This window comes from Leucoraja erinacea, chromosome 5 (assembly GCF_028641065.1).
Source record: "Leucoraja erinacea ecotype New England chromosome 5, Leri_hhj_1, whole genome shotgun sequence".
NCBI classification, from domain to species: Eukaryota; Metazoa; Chordata; class Chondrichthyes; order Rajiformes; family Rajidae; genus Leucoraja; species Leucoraja erinaceus.
In genome coordinates this window covers 57,871,426-57,888,370 of record NC_073381.1, presented here as the reverse complement: position 1 = coordinate 57,888,370, position 16,945 = coordinate 57,871,426, and positions in this window count along the sequence as shown.

Below are 16,945 nucleotides of genomic sequence, written 5' to 3'. Positions count from 1 at the left end.
AGAGATGAACGTACCAGATTGTCCTTATTGTGCATACAAGTTGTAGCTTTCTGTTCTCCCCGGTCTGGTGAGAACTGTATGCTCTCCATCCCTGTGCCTGGTCTGATCACTCCCTGTCATATGTATACGCCCCTCTGTGCATCTAATGACCGCCCCCAAGTGTCCAAAATTATATTGCAAGATATATCTAGACAAAATAATATAATATGCCAACAGTAGCTAGCCTAAACATAAAAGGCTCCTACACACCGGCCCCAAATTGTTCTACGTATATAACAAAACAATTACCAATAAACATTAAAAGGAGCTATAAAAGCTTACATATTACAAAAAAAAGGTATGTACTATGTGTGGGCATTTAATCTTCTTTTGTGATTCTTCAATCTTCTACTCTTCCTTCTTCTTGCTGTACCTAGGTCTCAGCTTCTTGGAGCAGACATAATTTAGTTATCGGTCTTCCCTAGATGATGTTCTTCGTCTGAAGTTGAACTGTGCGCACAAGACCTTGTGCATCTGGTATGGTCTCCAATATTCTGCCCATTAGCCGGGAGCCTCGTGGTGCAGTGGAATCAGCCACCACCACAATGTCACCTGGAGCAAAGCTTTTCCATACCCTTGACCATCGTTGTCGTTTTTTTGGTTTAGAGGCAAGTATTCTTGTGTCCATTGTTTCCAAAAAAGGTCTTCCATATATTGCACCTGTCTCCATCTGCATTTGATATACGTCTTCCTTCACAAAAAGTCCAGGTGGTAGTATTGGCTTGGTTTTCAACAGAGGATGGTTTGGTGTAAGTGCTTCCAGGTCTATTGGATCACCAGAACTCTTGGTAATAGGTCGATCATTTAAAATTGCTTCAACTTCACAAAATAAAGTTTGCAATCCATCATCCAGAACTTGGTGGTTAAGAACAGAGCACAGCACATTTCGAACCTTGCGGATCAATCGTTCCCAAACACCGCCGTGATGGGATCCTGCTGGGGGGTTAAAGTGCCACTTTATCCCTCGCTGAAGCATAGCATTCTGGATCTTGTCCTGTTTTAAGCCATTAAGTGCTTCTCTCAATTCTCTTTCATCTCCGACAAAATTTGTGCCATTGTCTGATCTTAAAGATGAAAATTGACCTTGTCAACAGATGAATCTTCGTAATTCAATTCAATTCAACTTTAATGTCATCGCACAAATACAAGTATGAGTACAACAAAATGCAGTTTTGCATCAGTCCGTAGTAGTTGCACATAAAGAAATTTAAAAAAAAAATAGAAAGAGAGAAGATACAGAATAATCAAAAAATACAGAATAATTAAACAATGGGGATGGAGGGGCCGGAGAAATGCATCGGCGGGACTCCGAGTTCAGCAATGTAATTGTATTATTGTAGAAGCTGTTCCTCATCCTACTAGTATGCGACTGCCCTGTACCGTCTCCCTGATGTCCATGGGCAGGGTCTTTGAAGTTTCTCAGACACCGTTTTCACCATGCCCTTTTAACAAGATTTTGACCCTGCTCTTGATCTCGCTAGCTGCTGTACCAAAGTGAAGCATGCTGCAGGATCTGTGCCTGTGTAGATGCAACTTCAAGACGTACTGCCCTGCTTGCCATGCAGGTGAAGATTACACCATACCTTTTAACAAGATTTTGACCTCTCTTGATCTCGCTAGGACCAAAGTGGTCTACTTCAACATCTGTAAATGGAGGCTTGTCTAGAAGAATCCTCTCCAGGGGCAAGTCTGCCATTTTTTGTTCTCCATCTCTCCCCTGTTGTCATTTACACACAACACAGTCTATTATGACCTTTCTTGCAGTAGAGTTAGCTTTGATAATCCAGTATCTTTTAGTGGCGAGACAGCATATTATTCCTTCCTCCATGTCCAAGCTGTTCATGGATGTGGCGTAACAGTTGTGTTGATATGTGAAGGTTCCTTCTGAAGGCACAAGCCAGTTTCAGACCATCACGTGGAACAGCCGACATGATCTTCACAATGCGTCAACTACAAGACAAATGTTGTAAACAATTTCAAACTTTGTACATTGCATTCATTACCCTCACTAAGGCCTTCAACTCGGTATCAAGGGAACTCTTATGGGACGTCTTATCCACCTGTGGATGTTCTGAAGAGTATATTTGAATCCTGCGACTTCTCCACGATGACATACTTGCCACAGTCATGGCACCTGTGAGCCGTTTCAAGTCAGATCAGGAGTGAACAAGGATGCGTGATTGCCCCAACACTGTTCACTATCTTCATTGCAACAACCATCCACATCATCCTGGACGACTTACCCCCAGGAATCAAAATAATCTACAGAACAGATGGCAGACTTTTCAATCTTGCCTGTCTCGAGTCCAAAACTAAGATATCTATGAGCTCCCTCATCGAGCTCCAATACGCAGACGACAACTGTGTTGCAGCTCTCTCAGAAAATCATCTGCAACAGATCCCGAGTGCCTTCAACAATGCATACACAAAACTTGAACCTAACATCAACTCCAGGCACAGGTCATCACCAACTGAGACAAATCGGAAAGAACCATCAATTCAACTTGGTGAAACAACCCTGGAAAATGTAGATCACTTTCCGTACCTTGGAAGACACCTCTCCTCCAATGTCGACCTTGATGACGAGATCCAACATTGTCTTAAGTGTGCTGGAACAGCTTTAGGACGTCTTCGAACGACAGTTTTTCGAAATCACGACATCCGAACAGACACCAAAATGTTAGTGTACAAGGCAGTGGTGATTCCAATGCTCTTGTATGCACCAGAAACCTGGACAACATACCAGCGCCATCTGAAAACATTTGAAAAGTTCCATCAACGATGTCTTTGAAGCAGTTTAAATATCAGTTGGGAAGACAGAAGAACCAGCGTCAGCGTGCTGAATGAAGCAAAAACATCTAGCATCTAAGCCTTCGTCATCAAGAACCAACTAAGATGGGCCGGACATGTTGCTCGGATGGAAGACGTGCATCTACCAAAGCAAATCTTCTAATCCCAGGTTAAAAAGGGGGACAAAAGAAGAGATTCAAAGACGGCTTGAAAGCCAGCATGAAGAAATGTGAAATCGACATCGACAATTGGGAAACCAATCCCAAGGACAGGAAACTCTGACGAACCATCATCCAAGAAGGAACAGTGACCTTCGAAGCCAAGAGATGCACAGAATTAAAAGAAAAGAGTAGATAATGGAAAGAGAGGCAGCAACAACCAAAGCCCAATCTGCCAGAATTACCCATCCTGAATGCTGAAGAACTTTCAAAGCGAGGATTGGACTCCTGAGAGTCCATAAAAACAACAGAACATAGACCATCAACCTCGACCTTGAGGGATAGCCACGACGACCAGAGTTCTCCATCACTCTGATTCTGCTGTTCCACAGGTACCATTTCAGCATAACCATTGTCAATCATTTCTGTGAGGAAAGATGTATATTCATCACAAAATTTCTTATTCTTGCCAAACCTGCGTTTCAGGTTCTGGATGAGCTGCTCTGCAATGCAACAATTATTTGGCATGCTGACGCTTTCTTGTTTGAAAGGTAAGTCTAGACAATAATGCCCACATATCATCTTTGCTGAGCGATTCATAATATCCAAGAACTATACATCTTCTCTGGATATTTCTTCTGTTTCCGTGCTGGTTCTTTCATTGAAGTCGTGATTGTATTCCTTGATCAGTAGGTTTACCTATTCATCTCCTTTTCTTCTCCTTTCCTTTCACCACAGCTACCTATATGTCTGAAGGGTCCAGACCTGAAATGTCACCTATCCATTCCCTCCACAAATGCTGCCTGATCCGTTGAGTTACTCCATCACTTTGTTATTTTAATATTCTCCCCTTTCTCATTCCTACCTCTGTTCTTGTCCTCTTCTCTCCCTTGCCTCCTTTCTGATGGTTGAATCTGCGGAATAGTGATTCTTTTACTTTGTTTGTATGATTTTTATTTTTATGTTCTACTTCAATATTGAATATCAACTGATTGTTTACTCATATACCACAGTCGTTGTCTGAGCCAGACTCGCCCCAAAACTAGTCAACTCTGTGCCGTCAAAATGCAGCAGAGTGCTTTTGAGCAGAATGTTTTTGTTACTGATATCATTCAATCCGCCAGAGACTATAACTTTAATCAATGAGACATGTTCTGCCATTTCTGAATAAACTCTAAAAACAAACATTAATTCCTATTGCATGTTGCTTCACACAAAACATAATAGCTCTGTCAGGAATACCATCTTGTCTTCAATGGTGCCCGGGGCTTCCATAGGTTGCCTATGCTCTTTTAATTTAACAGACTCATCCTATTCAAATGTCTACCGGACCAAACAATAGCATCTCCTTGTTGTCTAAGGCCTTTGGTGGGAATGCTTTTTCAATATGTCCTGACATGACTGTGTTACACCAGAGGAAGAGTTTGGTACACAGTTGCTGCATAACACAATGGAATGAATATGTGATGAGTTTTGTTAGATTTTAAAATGCAGTTTCTGAAATCCCAATAAGAATAGAAACTTTTGAAAATATTCAACATTCCAACATTGTGTAGTGAGAAATTAAGTTTATTTCATGTCAGTGATCATTCTTTAGAACTTCCATCAGATGTTCTGATGCAAACTCATTGACCTGATACATTAACTCTATGCCTTTTTCAATACATCCAGCAAATGTTGTATTGGCAAATCAACTTTCTCCATCTTTCACACAACCTTTGCTAATATCTGGCAATACGTGGGAAAACCATCCAATGCCCACATATTGTGTAACTTTCCTATTTCCTAATAAAGCTAGAACTTGCTTTCTCACTCATCGTCAGAGGAGCCTCGCCTCACGGGTCAGAGCCCGGGTTGGCAGAGTGGCCAAAGGAGACCATGGCTGGGGCTCGGGTTGGCACCACGTAGGCATCAGGAGAAGATTCAGCATGTTGTGAAGCGGTCAGTGCGGCGGCTAATGATGGCGCTGACCGAGACAGACACGAAGTGGGACGTCAGCAGCGGTGAGGCCTTGGCGGTGGTGAAGCAGCAGCAGCGAAGCCTTGTGACGATGGGGCCTCGGTGGTGGTGAAGTCTCAAGGGTGGACCCGCAGTCGGTGGTCAATAAGAGCGTGGAGGACCGCCGTGAGGAGGGAGGGGGAAGGACAATGGGGGAGAACTATGGACAATGGGGACCTGACTTGGGCGAACTGTTGTTGGTGGGAGGGAGGTGGGAGAACAAAAGGAGGAGCAGGCGTACTTTGTAAACGCCGTAGGCAGCCGCTACTTGTATACTTTGGGTATGCAAGCAATGAATTTCACTGTGCCTTGTCACATGTGACAATGTATTCCATTCCATTGTCTAAGGCTAAGCTAGAAGAGCTATCATTCATGGATGCCCAGCTTCCTCTTTTGAAGCTCACCGATCAGCTGCACATAAAAACATATAAGGGATTATGCATTTTCATATTTTAAACAACCCAGAACTCTGTGAGTGTCGTACTACTTCCACATGGCCTTTAGATACCTCATAATACAGATTATATGTTTATATGATTCTATGAGAATGCAGGGTGAATTGGACAGGTTGGGGAAGTGGGCAGATGCATGGCAGATGAAGTTTAATGCGGTTAAATGTGAGGTTCTCCACTTTGGTAGAAAAAACAGGAAGGCACATTACTATCTAAATAGTGTCAAGTTGGTAAAAAGGGAAGTACAACTGTATCTGGCGGTCCTTGCACATCAGTCTATGAAAGTAAGCATGCAGGTACAGCAGGCTGTGAAGAAAGCAAATGGCATGTTGGCCTTTATAACAAGAGGAATTAAATATAGGAACAAAGAGGTCCTTCTGCAGTTGTACAGAGCCCCAGTGAGACCACACCTGGAGTATTGTGTGCAGTTTTGGTCCCCTAATTTGAGGAAGGACATTCTTGCTATTGAGGGAGTGCAGCGTAGGTTTACAAGGTTAATTCCCGGGATGGCGGGACTGTCATATGCTGAGAGAATGGAGCAGATGGGCTTGTACACTCTGGAGTTTAGAAGAATGAGACAGGATCTCATTGAAACATATAAGATTGTAAAGGGCTTGGACACGCTAGGGGCAGGAAACATCTTCCTGATGTTGGGGGAGTCTAGGACCAGGGGCCACAGTTTAAGAATAAGGAGTAAGCCATTTAGAACTGAGACGAGGAAACACTTTTTCTCACAGAGAGTGGTATGTCCGTTGAATTCTCTGCCTCAGATGGCGGTGGAGGCAGGTTCTCTGGATGCTTTCAAGAGAGCTAGATAGGGCTCTTAAAAATAGCGGAGTCAGGAGATATGGGGAGAAGGCAGGAACGGGGTACTGATTGGGGATGATCAGCCATGATCACATTGAATGGCGGTGCTGGCTCGAAGGGCCAAATGGCCTACTCCTGCACCTATGGTCTATTGTCTATTAGTTTAGTTTAGAAATACAGTGTGGAAACAGGCCATATGGCGCACTGAGTCCGCACCAACCAACTATCACACGTACACTAGTTCTATCCTAATGCCAATTTACTAGGGACAGCACAGAAGTCAATTAACCTTCAAATCTGCATATCTTTGGAATGTGGGATGAAACTGGAGCACCCAGAGAAAACCCATGCAGTCACGGGGAGAATGTACAAATTTTGTACAGACAGCACTCATGGTGAGGATTGAACCTGGGTATCTGGCATTGTAAGGCAGCAACTCTATTGCTGTGCCACCTAATTATGAATCTCTTAATTCAGATTTGTAAGGTTGAGGCCATTTGGTCAGGAAATCAAATCGCCTGGGAGGTTCACAGCCAGCAACACCCCCACCCCCACCCTCACAATGCTGTCTTGCAAAACTTTAATGGTCATCACTGCCCCTGCTTTGCCATCTGTGATAACTATCAAGATTTTTAATGTTTCCATTTGTTAAATCTGCTTAAAAACAATTAAAAACAATAAGGTTATTTTAAACATCAGTTGCAGCATGTAAGGCATGTTCAAACAATTGAAATGACAACAAAATTAAAAGAACTCTTGACTGCAGATGCTGGAACCTTGAGCAAAAAAAACTAAGTACTGGAAGAACACAGTGGGACAGGCAACATCTGTAGAGGGAATGGACAGATGACATTTCAGGTCGTGCCCTTGTCAGACTGATGGAGAAAGTTGGAAAAGAGAATATGTGGGTGGGACAAAGCAATAAACACAAGGAACTGCAGATGCTGGCTCAAAGAGAAAAGACAAAGTGCTTGAGTAACTCAGTGGATCAGACAGCATCTGTGGAGAATTGTGATGGGTGATGCTTGGGCGTCAGACGTATTTATCAGACGAATAATAATGGGGCATGAAGAAGCTGCAACAGAGCTGGGGGAGTACAAAATGGTTCCCTCATCTGCTTCTGTTTTCCATAGTTGTGTTCTCACTCCCCCTCCCCCCAGCCAGAACAAGGATAGAGTCTTCCTCTTCTTCTTGCAAATGGCTTGCACAGCCTCAAGTTGTAGGACAACTTGTTCTATTTGATCTTATTTGATTGTGCACGCCAGGTTGATTGCATTCATTGAAACAGGGCAGACCACATGAAGGTTGCAATCTCCCACCCTCAAAGGATAGAGTTATCCTGGTTCTTACCACTCCCAAGCCAAATAGCATATGGGGGAGTGGGAGTAGGGGGGGGGGGGGGGGGGGGGGGGGGGGGGGGGGGGGGGGGGGGTAGGAGCAAACATAAGGAGGATGGGAAAGGAGCAGGTGTACAGAGGGGAAAAGATCTCTGTTCCTTTCCTCTCCTCCATATGCTCATCTTCCTCTTCCTTTTTCTTTCTCCCTTATTTTGGTTATTACTACCAAAACTAGGCAAATGTCTATGCAGTCTAAAGCATCCTTTTTAAATGTAAAAGTTCATTTTTAAAACCTATTTTGCTAGACCTCTCTGCAAATGATTGCTCGAAAATATCAGGAAACCTGTCAAATAAACAGATCTCATTTCACATTTATAGGAGTGTAGGGAACCTCTCCATTGATTTAAGCAGATTTCCATGATCAGTCAATAGCCATCTCTGTAAATTCCTGTTGTCTGAATCTGTTATTTGGAGGACTGCAGATTTTTAACATGGCTTCATTTTTTCTCCATACAAGTTGTAGAATAGTCATTGAAGAATTGTCTGTCTTTTTACAGAAAAGTAACGAAGAATATAATAATACCGTGACTGACAGCAATGCATGGTTGATTTGGCACAGACATACACAGAAACATTTCAAAGCCCTGCTAAATATTAACCTCTCATGCCTTGCATTTTACTTCATTGAGTAACATAAACGCATTAATCAAAAACAGTGAAACAAATCTGGTTTCAATTTCATAATGTGCACGCAAGTAAATTTTTGAACAAAGTTACTGACAACTCACGGAGTCACAACAGCTTGGATTTTCCATGTGGCAAGAAATCTGGTAGATGGACTTTTCACCCGCATGACATCACCTACAGTGGCCTCCATAATGTTTGGGACAGATTATTTATTTATTTGCCTCTGTACTCCACAATTTGAGATTTGTAATATAAAAAAAGTCACATGTGGTTAAAGTGCACATTGTCAGATTTTATTAAAGGCAATTTTTATACATTTTGGTTACACCATATAGAAATTACAGCAGTGTTTATACATAGTTCCCCCCCCCCCCTCCCCACATAATGTTTAGTATTTTGTTGCATATCCTTTCCATGCATTCTGCTTAGTGAAACCAAAAATGTATAAAAATGGCTTTTATTAAAATCTGACAATGTGCACTTTAACCACATGTGTGAGAGGAGAGGGGGGGGGGGGGGGGAGAGGGAGGGGGGGGGGAGGGGAGGGAGGAGGGGGGGGGGGGGGAGAGAGGAGGAGGGGGGGGGGGAGGAGAGAAAGGGGAGGGGGGAGGGGGGGGGGAGGGGATAGGGAGGGGGGGAGAGGGGGAGGGAGAGGAGGAGGGGGGGGGGGGAGAACCTAGAAAAACATTTTAGAACCAAAAAAGACACATTCTGCAAGCATTTTAGAACCAAAAGAGACACTTTTTGCAAACATTTTAGAACCAATAAACACTTTTTGCAAACATTTTTGAACCAATAGACACATTCTGCAAGCGTTCTAGAACCACTAAGGACACTTACATTTGAGTAGACATGTGTTCAGTGTTATCCACAGCTCGGAGAAATTTGACCCTCTGCCTTCCTCCAGCTTGCAGACACTGATTGAGGCACACCACTTCCTGGTTTTATAGTCCCTCCCCCCTGCCGCCAGCAGGGGCAGCAGAGAGAGTGGGGAATTTTGTAAAATCATTAATATCTCTGTAATTTTTCATCGACGGGAAAAATCCTCGGCACACATACGGCGGAGGGGGGCTCTGAGCAAGGTGGCCAAAAATGACGGCCGTAGGTGGCGGCGTTCTCTCGGAAATCGCAGCACAGATCGCCAAAACCGGTCAAGAACAGACTTTTAGTAATATAGATGACTATTGGTGCGGGAAACAACCTCTTTTTAAAACTGTTTTTGGAAGCAAAGAGGGCAAAACATATTGTGAAGATGTGGGATTTATCTCCCTTATCATAAAATTGCTCACCTCACCTCACCTCGTGTTAATTTTACAGCTGATGCTCTCATCCATGAAGACTGGTCACGAATGACAAATGTGACTGAAGGATTGAGTTTATGGTGCTCTTAAAAAGAGGAAACGCTTCCAGGTATGTGGCTTAGGTGGGTCAAGGCAGAACCACCACAATGCTGGCAATCACACACCAATACAGAAATCCTTGATTCATTAGGGTAGAAGCCAAACCATAATGGATGCAACTAATGACATCCTACAAATGGGCAAATCTCCAAAGACCTACTTTGTTTCCTGATATTCTTTGAGTAAAGACATGTTCTGCTGAGCATGGCACCTGGGTATGTTTAATGCATGCACGTTCTGGAAACTGAGCTGACCTGTGTGACTGTGGGATTTTCCATGTGGGAGGAAAGCCTTTATAAAGGTAAAAAGCTCATATTTTCAATGAAGCATATTACATTGGGCATGTTTGCCCTAGCTTTGGCTAATAGCTGCAAATTTTCACACAATTCTTTGATGCCTCTGAGAATTGGAACTTTCTTAAATATGGGTTTTCAGAGAACGGCTTGTATATTGTGCTCACCTTATTATCTCTATGTGAGCGTACCAGTGGCTCCTATTTTGTGTGTCTTTCCATTTACTCTGTCAGTTTATTTATTCATGTGTGTATATATTTATATCATGGTGGACACATTTATCTGTTTTGTAGTAAATGCCTACTATTTTCTGTGTGCTTAAGCAAAGCAAGAATTTCATTGTCTTATACAGGGACACATGACAATAAACTCACTTGAACTTGAACTTGAAGCCTTAGCTCTATTAGCTTTGTTCCCTTCCCAAAATGAAATTCCTAGAAAGACCCAGCAAGGAATGATTGTAATGTATTGTGAAAGACCACATGTATACTGTGATAAGACCACAGTGACAACTACAAATATATTTAAATAGATAAAACAATGAAATGTTAATTTCTGCAAGAAAAAAAAAGAAAAATACTCTGAACAGCTACTATTTGAAATTCGCAAAAAAGAATTTACTATTATTTGCAACTTGGTTAATGAAACATCCACAGAAACGCATTAAAAAAGAGAAGGCCATTCACAGTATAAAGGAAATATCCTTTTTATTTTTCATCCACAAAAACTACAAATAGCTTTTTTTCTTTTTCTAAGCAAGATCAATTATGCAACATTTGTCTCTTTAATAATCGATTTTTATTCATTCAGTTAGTGGACTGACCAACACTGGGATGTCCATGTTTAACTGCCAGCATTTCCCTGAGCAAGTGTCTAAGATTCAGAGCTGCTGCTTGACTTCAGACCTTTCACTTTTCCTAACAGGTGTCCAATGGGGACTTGGTAATTGTGGTCTCCTTTTAGACTGTTCTCATAATCCAGTTATTATTATTATTATTATTTTATTTATTTTTTAATCCAGTTAATGATCTATAAACTGTTTTATCCCCTTGAATCTGTGTTGTAGAAAAGCAAAAATAAATTGTAGTTGCTGGAAATAGTTACCTCCGTCTTTCTGGCTGATGCTGCTTGACCTGCTAAATTCTCCCAGCTTTCTTGTTTTCATTTATCCTGGGGAATCTGTCCTCTGCATTTGTGCCAGATTAGACTTAATGCAAAAGCATTCCATTATCAAAGGAGTGGATTGGTTACCCAGGACTTTGGAAGGTAATTTAGAATCAGAAAGTCATGCATCACAAAACTTATCCTTCAGCTCAACTCATTCATGCTAACCAAGGTGCCTACCTGAGCTAGTCCCAGTTATCTGCATTTGGCCAGAGCCCTCCAAACTTCCCCATCCACAAACCTATCTAAATGCCCTTTAAACATTATAATTATACCCATCTCCACCATTTTCTCTGACAGCTTGTTTCATTTACCTACCACCCTTTGTGTGGAAAAGCATTCCCATTAGGTCCTTCATAAACCTTTCCCTTCTCACTTTAAAGCTATGGCCTTTAGTTATACACTTTTCTGCCCTGGGAAAATTAACTGTGACCATCCACCTTATCTACAAATATCAAGTTACCATAAACCTTCCCACCTCTTCTTCTTCATTGAAATTGTGGTGAAGAACTCTCAGTTTCAGGTCTAACCTGTTAATGCAGATTCTACAGGGCAACTACTGGGAATTGCCATAACTTTGTGCTCCTCTGTTACACAGAGCTTAGTCGTGAAAATACTGGTTAACACGTGTTAATGGAGTTTAGTCGTGAAAACACAGGCCAACACATATTAGCAACTTCAGGCTTCTGTGTTCAGACACATTGGCAAATCTCCTGGCATGAAACTACCAACATTTTCACATGAAATCAGACTGACCAGTAGCCAGTAACCACCAATAGAAGAAGACTAGGGAACGTAAGCCTTCTTTAAAATTGAAAACACTAAGTAATTAACCTGTCAGAATTTAGTCATAGGGCTGTAAAACACAGCAAAACGTCCTTCTGCCTACCATGTCCATGCTGACCATTGTACTTATCAAATTGTCCTAGTCCGATTTATTCACATTTGCTCTTCAGCTTTCTATGCATTGATAATTTAAGTGCCCGTGTACAAATGTTCAAAACCTATTCTACTGAAGCATTCAAGTTGCTTACATTTTTGATTTAATAGTATGAATAAAAAATGATGAAAAATATCTGTAATTTACCAACATTAATTTTCAGCGTTGATAATAGATCTGATCAGAAAGGGCATGGAATCTCACCTGGAATCCAACCAGGCAAAAATATTACATACATTATTACATATATTACAAAAATATATTGGGAAGCTCAAATAGAAGAAAACAGTTTCTAAATCCTAGACCTGAAGTGAGTTGATGATAACATTTAAGTTTGCTTTTGATGGTTAATTTCTAAGGGGATCCAGAATTATACTGAAATCAGAGGTCACATAGTTGCTCTTCTCATATACTGCAGCAGGAAAGTCTTGGTGCTGGGACCGCAGCTATTTACAATATACATCAATGATTTGGATGAGGGGATTCAAAGTAACATTAGCAAATTTGCAGATGACACAAAGCTGGGTGGCAGTGTGAACTGTGAGGAGGATGCTATGAGAATGCAAGGTGACTTAGACAGGTTGGGGGAGTGGGCACATGCATGGCAGATGAAGTTTAATGCGGATAAATGTGAGGTTATACACTTTGGTAGCAAAAACAGGAAGGCAGATTACTATCTAAATGGCGTCGTTGGGAAAAGGGGAAGTACAACGGGATCTGGGGGGTCGTTGTACATCAGTCTATGAAAGTAAGCATGCAGGTACAGCAGGCAGTGAAGAAAGCGAATGGCATGTTGGCCTGTATAACAAGATTAATCAAATATAGGCGCAAAGAGGTCCTTCTGCAGTTGTACAGAGCCCTAATGAGACCATACCTGGAGTACTGTGTGCAGTTTTGGTCCCCTAATTTGAGGAAGAACATTCTTGCTATTGAGGGAGTGCAGCGTAGGTTTACAAGGTTAATTTCCGGGATGGCGGGACTGTCGTATACTGAGAGAATGGAGCAGCTGGGCTTGTACACTCTGGAGTTTAGAAGGATGAGAGGCAATATCATTGAAACATATAAGATGGTAAAGGGTTTGAACACGCTAGAGGCAGAAAACATGTTCGCGATGTTGGGGGAGTCCAGAACCAGGGGCACAGTTTAAGAATAAGGAGTAAGCCATTTAGAATGGAGACGAGGAAACACTTTTTCTCACAGCGAGTGGTGAGTCTGTGGAATTCTCTGCCTCAGAGGGTGGTGGAGGCAAGTTCTCTGGATGCTTTCAAGAGAGAGCTAGATAGGCCTCTTAAAAATAGCGGCAGTCAGGGGATATGGGGAGAAGGCAGGAACGGGGTATTGTTTGGGGATGATCAGCCATGACCACGTTGACCATCTGGCTTGAAGGGCCAAATGGTCAACTCCTGCACCTATTGTCTATTGTCTATTGAAATTGCCAGCCAGATTGAGCTATAGTGAATAACCATCTATCAGGTGCTAATCAGGCAGTGGCAGACACTTCCCAGGAGGCCGCGGAAAAGCGAGGCAGCGAAGCCTGTCTGGACCAATGGAGCCTCGGTGGCCTTGAGTCTTGGTTGCAGTGGTGGGGCCTCAGCAGAGGTGGAGCCTCGACAGTGGTGGTGGAGCCTCGGAGGTGGCAGTGTCCTGCTCTGTGCTCCATTGTCAGGGCTGAATGTATAAAACAAGTATGGCATATTTTTTCTCCAAAGTGCAGTTAATCACTGAATAAGTATCAGTCTGAAACCTTAACTCTGTTTCTCACTTCACAGATGATGCCCGACCTGTTGAATGTATTTGGCATTTTATGTTTTTATTTCCACTTTCCAGCATTTGCAGTTTATTATTTTGAATGTGTTTAAGTCTGTCAGCAGAGGGCATAGTTGTTCAAGAACATAGATTTTGCTTAGTAGCATGTTTAACAGCTGATTTTATATCAAAGCTTCCAATTGATTATTCCAGTGACTATTCACTATAATAATGTGAACAACTCAGGCTTTACATGTTATTAGGCTATTTTGGGTACATCCAATCACTGTTCAGGAAACCAAGCTTTCCTTGAAATGCAGTTATTTCACTGGACTTAGGGGTACAGCTACTGAACTTGATGACAGATTCAGAATGCAGAATCTATAAATATACCTTGCAGGAGTGCTTAACATGGAGAATGGCAGTAGGTCCTTATATTCCTGAGATTACTGAGCTTTAAAATTCTTGGATCTGAAACCAAAGTTATTTCACTGGGGATCGTAGACCTATGGATTACAATGTAAGTGTCTTTTTACAAACAATTTCACTCTCGTTTAACACTTATAATTATTTTTAAATCCATCAAACCTGGTGGTAGGGACATAGCAAACCAGGAACATTCTGCAATATGATTTTGCTCATGCAAGTGCAAGTTCCTGTCAATGTATGGTACTAAAATATTGCCTTGAGTAGCTTTTGCAGATATATATATGTTAAATATGTTGTTCAAAATTATTGACATTTGATTTTATGTTTCAGAGGTAAATGAGCAGGCAGTCTTGGCTGTTGTTATCAGGCTTCTGCTGTGCAATTCCTTTTGCGTTCATATATATAATTCTGCACAGCAAATACAAGTTAGAAGTAATTAGTTCCCACTCACATATACAGCAGCAGGAATAGGACAAGAATAAAGTTGTGATTGAAGGCAAATATATTTGGAAGAAGGTAAAGAAAACTGGATGAGTTTGAATTTGAAGAAAAAAAAAACAGAATGAAGTTAGAAAATGTGGCTTTTTGAATTGGACAAAGCCGACAATTAAAAGTAATGGTTTGAACAAGATCAGTGAAGGCATGTTCTCCTTAATTATTTAATCAAAACTCATGCAGATTTTATCTCTCCTCTATTTTGCGATACCCCACTTCTGCATCTTCTACTACTTCATCCCTTACTCAACATCAGTATCATGTTGACCACATCACTTCATTCAGCCAAACCCCCCAAACTCTAATTACCCCACCCACCCTTTCATATGCCAAATTATACCACCTCTTCTTTCATTCCAGCCCCTTCTAGCCCTTCATGCTTCTTCTCTCTCAAGGCTCCTTTCCACATCATCCCTATCCCTCAGCCCTCCAAATCAAAGGCGTAGCTATGGGCATGCGAATGGGCCCCAGCAATTCCTGGCTCTATGTACGATACATTGAACAACCCTGTTCCAGGCGTACACTCTATCTCTGTTACATTGATGACTGCATATCAGTGCTACCTCCTGTACCCCTGCAGAACTCATGGACTTAATTAACTTCACCACCAATTTACATTCTGCACTCAAATTCATTTGGACTATCTCCGACATCTCCCTCCACTTTCTTGATCTCACCGTCTTCATCACAGGAGATAGACTATCAAATGACATCTACTATAATCCATACTACATCACCTTTACTTCATCAGTGAAGAAAAGTCTCAACCCGAAACGTCGCCTATTCCTTCTCTTCATAGATGCTGTCTCGCCCGCTGAGTTTCTCCAGCATTTTTTGTCCTACTTCAATTGTTCCAGCATCTGCAGTTCTTTCTTAAACATCTACCATAAACCTACTGACTCCCACAACTATCAAGACTACATTTCTTCCCACCTTGCTTCCTAAAAAGATTTTAACCCCTACTCCCATTTTCTCCGTCTATGTGGCATCTGCGCCCAAGATGAGGTGGTCCATACCAGGACATCCGAGGTATCGTCATTTTTAAGGAACGAGGGTTCCCCTCTCCCATCATAGATAAGGCTCTCACACATGTCTCCTTCGATTTTCCAGCATCTGCAGTTTATTTCTTAAACACTTTAATTCATCATCCCATTCCCACAGTGACCTTTCTGTCCTAGGCATCTCCATTGTTAAAGTGAGGCCAATCACAAATTGGAGGAACAGCATCTCATATTTTGCTTGGGCAGCTTACAACCCAGTGGTATGAATATTGATTTCTCTAAGTTCAAGTAACCCCAACAATCCCTCTCCCCACCCAAGTCATACCAGCTTCAAAGTTGTCTTGTTCAGTCTCATTGTCGGAGATACGGAGATACATAGACAATAGGTGCAGGAGCAGGCCATTCGGGCCTTCGAGCCAGCACTGCCATTCAATATGAACATGGCTGATCATCTAAAATCAGTACCCCATTCCTGCTTTTTCCCCATACCCCTTGATTCCTTTAGTTCTAAGAGCTAAACCTTACTCTCTCTTGAAAATATCCAGTGAATTTGCCTCCACTGTCTTCTGTGGCAGAGAATTCCACAGATTCACAACTCTCTGCGTAAATAGGTTTTTCCTCATCTCAGTCGTAAATGGCCTCCCCCATATTCTTAAACTGTGATCCCTGGTTCTGGACTCCCCCAATGTCGGGAACATTTTTCCTGCATCTAGCCTGTCCAATCCTTCAAGAATTTTAAATCTTTCTATAAGATCCCCTCTCATCCTAAATTCCAGTGAATACAAGACCAGTCGACCCATTCTTTCATCATATGTCAGTCCCGCCATCCCGAGAATTAACCTAGTGAACCTACGCTGCACTCACTAAATAGCTATAATGTCCTCCTCAAGTTAGGAGACCAAAATTGCACACAATACTCCAGGTGCGGTCTCACAACTGCAGTAGGACCTCGGAGGTTACACAAAAAAGCTGGAGAAACTCAGTGGGTGCAGCAGCATCTATGGAGCGAAGGAAATAGGCAACGTTTCGGGCCGAAACCCTTCTTCAGTAGGACCTCCTTGCTCCTAAACTCAAATCCTCTGGCGATGAAGGCCAACAGGCCATTAGCTTTCATCACTGCCTGCTGTACCTGCAAGCTTACTTTCAGCAACTAATGTACAAGCACACCCAGGTCTCGTTGCACCTCCCCTTTTGCTAACCTGACACCAT